The sequence below is a fragment of the Spinacia oleracea genome, chromosome 2 (genome assembly GCF_020520425.1).
Source record: "Spinacia oleracea cultivar Varoflay chromosome 2, BTI_SOV_V1, whole genome shotgun sequence".
In the NCBI taxonomy this organism is placed as follows: Eukaryota; Viridiplantae; Streptophyta; class Magnoliopsida; order Caryophyllales; family Amaranthaceae; genus Spinacia; species Spinacia oleracea.
Window position 1 is genome coordinate 51,225,244 of NC_079488.1, and position 6,286 is coordinate 51,231,529.

Sequence of the window (6,286 nt, forward strand, 5' to 3'; positions counted from 1 at the left end):
CTAACTGTAGGGTCTACACCTCACGGTATTCGGTTTCATCTCAATTCTCTACCCCCACCCCTCTCAGGCTCTCACCTTCCTCCTCTCGCCTCCCTCGTACTGTGATAATACACACTCTCTCTCCTCGAAAGAGATTGTGAAGTTCTCTCTACGACGGCAAGGCGTCTCTTTACTCCATGGCATCCTACCACCTTCTCTATTGTTGTCTTCAAGCTCTCTAATCCCGCGACAACGACCTGACTATGGAGGTTAGGGTTTCTTACCAAAACGTTGAATAAATGATTTTTATATTTAAAGAATTCTGCTAATTGTTAATTTTTAGAATTGGATTTGATAGAGAAAATAAATACAGTAGCATTTTTAACAATTTCTTCCCCTTATGTTCTATATCATTCTCACCAATACCAAAAAAAAAAATACGGAGTAGTAGATGTTATTTTTAATAATTCAGTTTTTGTAAGTTTAGCTTTGAATATGAATTTCTATCAAATTAAGCTAGGAGCTTTTTTTTTCTTCTCATAATGAGTAATTGATGAAATTAGTAACAAGGATTTAGTTAGTAATTTGAGTAATTAATTTATGTTGTTTAATGGATTTTTAGTGGTAATTGTCGGTCGCTGTGTAATTTGCATCAATTATGTGCCTTTGAGGTTGGATCGTTGAGATTTTTGTTTATGTGGGAATAGCTATATGATGCTTTGACTTAATATTTTCTAGTTCTTAATTTGGGTGTGATTGAGAACATTTTATTCTCATGATGATTGGATATAAGTAATCACTCTAATTGACGGAGAACTTGACGTTTATGTTGCAGCTTGTGAGTGCAAAGTATTGCTCATGAGTCGTATTGCAGAATGGAATTCATGGTGTCTGTGTGATCACATTGGTGCAAAAGAATTGGGTGCGAGATTCATGTAGGAAGAAGGCATTTTAATGTATTTGAGGAGTGAGGACTGTAGTGGAGGAAGGAGCTTTCGACCATGCTAGAAGCTATTTTGAGAAATATCACAGTAGATTTCTTCTTTGCATACAACTTTCGATCATGCACTTAGAGTCTTGTTGTAAACACAAGGACTATATGATAGTACATAGTAGCTTAGAGATGTAGTTTCTCTTTTCTTTAATGTTTCCTCCTGCATCTTTTATATAGCGCCTAACTTGATAAGACTAATATAGACATCTAAGCTTAACAATTTATGTTTTAAAGTGTTATAGCATTCTTTGATCAGGATGACTGGTCCTATGAGATCAAATTCTGGGAAAATGCCCCCTTATCGTCTGTCCTAATCTAGTGAGCTTGCACTGTTGATGTTATATGTCAGAGCAAATATACAAGCTTCTCTGCTCTCCAAAAGTAATGTACCAATACAAACAATGCAGGTACGCATCTGGTTAAACCCTTTCCGATTGATGACTTTTTTGATTATCTCCTTTTTTCATCTATGTATCAGTAGAGGAGAACTCTTTGATAACATGTTGTTGCTGCGACATTAACAACAACCGAAATATCATCTGGAAAACTAAATGAACATCACTCCTGTTACAGGAACGTCACTGGAACATCACTGCCGTTACATTAACATCACATTGAATTGAGATACCCGTGCAATTAAACATGTTGAGGAACTAGTAAGTCTGACTACCTCTCTACTTCTCTTCTTTCTTTTTTACAATAGAACATGAGATTTTAAGCGAGCTTTAAACAAAAGGAGACAAGATAAGACAGTAAAGCTATGTCATTTACTCTGTTGGCCTGGAAGTTGAAAGCTAAAATTTGAATCATGATTAGTAAATTTGATGTCACTATCTGAGTGATCTCCTAGAAATATTTTCAGTACTGCATTGAGAATGTTGAAAGTTGTCTCCTAAAAATAAGGAAGCTATCGAGCTTAGACAGTAGTTTGATATTATTATGTTACTTAATCACTTTAGAAACAAGGTAATCTCAGTATCTATCTATTTTTCTTTCAACCCCTACTTCTTTTAGATAGCATTGTTACATAAATTTTAGGTCAATATTTTCAAATTTGACTGTGAAGTGTATGCAATTGATTATCACTTTCAGTCTCTTGGTTTTGTAAGTGTCTTCTTTCTCTGTCTTAGTCATTTGGTTTCAGTGTTTATGATTTGGTGGTTGATTAACATCACGACGTCTAGTACTACTGTTTTCATTGTCTTGCCAACTTCCACTAACTTGTTCTCAGTTGTTATTTTTGACGACAATATCAATTGGAACATCTAAGTGTCCATGTTTTAGATATGAAACATGCCAGCTATCTAAGAGTGTCTTTGCTAGTAGGCAATAAGCACTCCATCTGAAGGAGCAGGCTTTACCTTTTCCTTTTAATGCTTGTCAGGATGTATGCTTCTCTACTCGTTTTGATAAGGAAACTAGAAATTTTGTAGAATCTAGCTTTAGTATATAACTAAACTCAGTTTGATTGTTATGATTATTCGTTTCCTACGATTTTACCGAATGAGTTATTTATATTTCAATGTACTCTTATGACAGGTCAACAAGTATTATGACCTGGTTACTAGTTTCTACTAGTTTGGCTGGGGAGAGTCTTTTCATTTTGCTCACAGGTTCGCCTTTGTGTTTCTAAAACTCTTTTATGTAATTATGTTGTTAGCATGTTTCTCCAGATTTTACATTTTTGTGGAAATGGAATATTGGACTTGCATGTAACTCTATGCTTACAGATGGAATGGATAATCTCTGAGTGAAAGCATCAAACGCCATGACCACTTCCTTGCTTTGTAACTAGAACTGAAACCTGGACAGAAGGTTGTTTTCTCTTTACTTTTGGGGTGTGTGATGGACTAGTTTCAGCAGTATAAGATTTAATCTCAGTATTTTCCTAATATTTGTGTGTTTTACATTCCTCAGGTGTTGGATGTAGGATGTGGTATTGGAGGACCACTCACGGAAATTTCTAGATTCAGGTACGATCCTTGACATGTATCGCTACAAGTTGAATGGACGAAATGTTATATTCTTGTTCTTTAGATCTCAGGTCCTTTGTAAGTTTTTCTCTTTTAGGAAAACTATATGTTCTTTGCATTGCATATCAAATATTTGTACTATCAATAAACACTGTTGATAATCATGTTGGTGTTCTGCAGTAAAGTTATGAAGTCTTAGATTGGTAGCTCAACATCTGTGACAGGGTTGAACAATAATGAATATCAAATTACAAGGGGAAGGTATATCCTACTCTCTCATTTGGTGGTTTTTAGTTCTCTGGTTTCTATTTCTGCATTAGGTGAATGATTTTTCATGCCAGCAAGCGCAGCATCCACATTTACTTTTAAAGTATTTCAAGTAGTACTACCATTAATTCTTCTTTAAAGTCTATTAGCTCAAACGGTAGAGCAATGTGCCACGCACATATATGTAGGTTCGAGTCCTACATAGGCTGCAATTAATATATATATATATATATATATATATATATATATATATATATATATATATATATATATATATATATGCTAAAAAAAATTAAAAATTGCAATTCTAATTAAGATGCGACTCATTAGCGGAAACTAAAATATACACCGCCTCAAACAAATGAGGCGACACTATAGATTATCGTATACATCACCTTAAACGAATTAGGCGACTCTAAAGAATACCATATGGTTTGCCTCTAGCGAATTAGGCGACACCAAAGAGTACCATATGCATCACCTCAAACTAAGCAGGCGACACCATAGAGTACCATATGCATCGCCTAATACTAAGTAGGCGACACCATAGAGTACCATTGCACCGCCTCAAACGAAACATGCGACATGATAGAGCACCATATGCGTCGCCTACAAATACAGGCGACACCATAGAGTACCATATGTGTCGCCTCAAATGAAGTAGGCGATTCAAAAATATACATACAAATTCTTAGATTTCCTCTTCGGAGTCGCCTCCAACATAAGAGGCGACGCATAAACCGCCCTATAGTGTCGGGTGGCAGGCGACACGTAAAGAGGGTACCTATAGAATCGCCCCCTGTGGAGTCGGCCATGAGGCGACTCTATAGGTGGTTAAGAGGCGACTCCAAAAGGGTTTTTTGTGGTAGTGAATGCACCAAAGTTTGTTTTTCAATTCAAATATGGTATGCGCACCATCATATAGTTGTAATTAGTTTAATTATAGCTGATCCTATTTGAAGAAAATGGCGCCTCCCACGGTGAAATTCAAGACGGAGTTTCCAATCCATTTTTAAGACGGACTTTGAAGTTGAAGGTTCAAGATGAAGTCGGGCCATACTAGATCACATTTATCTTATGCATGCTTTAAGTTATTTATTGCTTTAAATATGTCTTAATTATGCATGAGATTATGGCTTGATTATGTTGCATGATTAAGGATTTTAGTTCACTTAAAATCTAACCAACATAGTAAGAGCCTTAAGTTCCAATCTTTAAAAATTGAGTTAAAAGGTGCCATGCCAAAATAACACTTACTTGGATAACCTTTACATCAATCTAGTAATAGTTTTACGCTCAGCAAGGTGTTACTTATTGATCCTAAAGGGGTAAGGTACACAAATAATTGTGAGTACATGTTAGTTTTGGTGAAACTCAACGATATAAGTAAGGAGTCCTTTTATGTCGTGGCAAAATTGATAGGTTTACCTAATAAGCTCTTAGACGTACCTATTAACCAAGAGTAGTTTCTAGACTATTAGCAAAAGGCTTTTGCTTACCTAAAAGATTTTAGAATTGAGTCTAAATAAATAATGTGCTTAATTCTTCAATGGTTTTAGGATCTTGGAATCATTTTATTCACACCTGCCGGAACACATAACTTGAATAAAATGCTTAATGAACATTAAATTATGCATGTATGCTAGAATTTAAGTTTATTAAGAGATACTGTGAATGATTATTTATTTGTTTATTATTTTTCAATTGTAGTTTTAATATGGCAAACAACAATTCATTCAACATTCGATCAATTCTCGAAAAGGAGAAGTTGAACGGGAAAAAACTTCCTTAACTGGCAAAGGAACTTGCAAATAGTTCTTATGCAGGAAGGAAAGGAGTATGTCCTGGAAGAGGCGATGCCCGAAGCTGCAGGCGAAGGGGACACTCAGGCAGCCCTCAGTCGTTGGATTGAATCCAACAAGGATGTGAAATGTCTAATGCTTGCAACCATGGGTGCAGATCTGCAGAAAACGTTCATCAACTCAGATGCTTTCACGATCATCAGTGAGTTAAGGAACATGTTTCAAGATCTGGCTCGATTCGAAAGGTTCGAGACCCATAGGCAAATTCTTGAGACCAAGCTTAAGAAAGGCGAGCCCGTAAGTCCACATGTTCTCAAAATGATTGGACTCATTGAGAATATGAGTCGGCTGGACCAGCAGTTCTCTCAGGAAATGGTTGTAGACACCATCCTCCATTCTCTTCATAGCGGGTATGATCAGTTCAAGCTGAACTACAGTATGAATAGTCTGGATAAAACGCTCACTGAGCTTCACGGTATGCTGAAGACCGCTGAAAAGACGCTCAAAAGTGATAAGCAAGATGTGCTTATGGTGCGTGGGGGCAAGTTCAAGAAATCTGGAAAGAAGAGGAATGCTAAGAAAGGTGGAAACAAGGCCAGCCAGACTAAGAAGCCAGGCGGCACCAAATCTGAAAAGAAGAAGGTGAGCCAACCTACTTCTGAATCTGAATGCTTCTATTGCAAGAAGAAGGGGCATTGGAAGAGAGATTGCTTGAAGCTAAAGGAAGATCAGAAGAACGAAACAGTCGTTCCATCTTCAGGTATTTTCGTTATAGACTGTATACTTGCTAATTCAACTTCTTGAGTATTAGATACAGGTTGTGGCTCATACTTATGTTCCAATCCACAGGGACTAAGAAGAAGTAGAAGGTTAAGCAAGGGTGAAGTCGACCTACGAGTGGGAAATGGAGCACGAATTGCTGCATTAGCTGTAAGAACTTATTATTTGTCGTTGCCCTCTGGGCTAGTTTTGGAACTGGAAGACTGTTTCCATGTTCCAAGTCTTACTAAAAACATCATTTCTGTTTCTTGCTTAGATGCTAAGGGATTTTCCTTTTTAATAAAAGACAATAGTTGTTCGTTTTATTTTAAAGAGATGTTTTATGGATCTGCTAGATTAGTCAATGGACTTTATTTATTAGATCCCGACAAACAAGTTTATAACATAAATACCAAAAATGCCAAAAAGGATGATTCAGATCTCACCTATCTGTGGCATTGTCGATTAGGCCATATTAACTTGAAACGCATAGAAAGACTTCAAAAGGAAGG

At 36.5% G+C, this 6,286-nt stretch overlaps 1 long non-coding RNA gene across 3 annotated transcripts; it reads left to right on the forward strand.

The window, feature by feature from the left end:
• Positions 1-6,074, forward strand: LOC110790254 (uncharacterized). 3 transcript variants are annotated; one of them, XR_008927827.1, is made up of 10 exons: positions 1-248; positions 815-1,010; positions 1,230-1,380; positions 1,547-1,629; positions 2,513-2,586; positions 2,704-2,788; positions 2,891-2,946; positions 3,127-3,207; positions 4,924-5,775; positions 5,865-6,074. It is a non-coding gene; the product is annotated as an uncharacterized lncRNA (long non-coding RNA). The 3 variants fall into 3 exon arrangements; XR_008927825.1 differs by having other exon boundaries at positions 815-1,380; XR_008927826.1 differs by lacking the exons at positions 4,924-5,775; positions 5,865-6,074 and having other exon boundaries at positions 815-1,380; positions 3,127-3,239.
• The last annotated feature ends 212 nt before the right edge of the window (positions 6,075-6,286 follow it).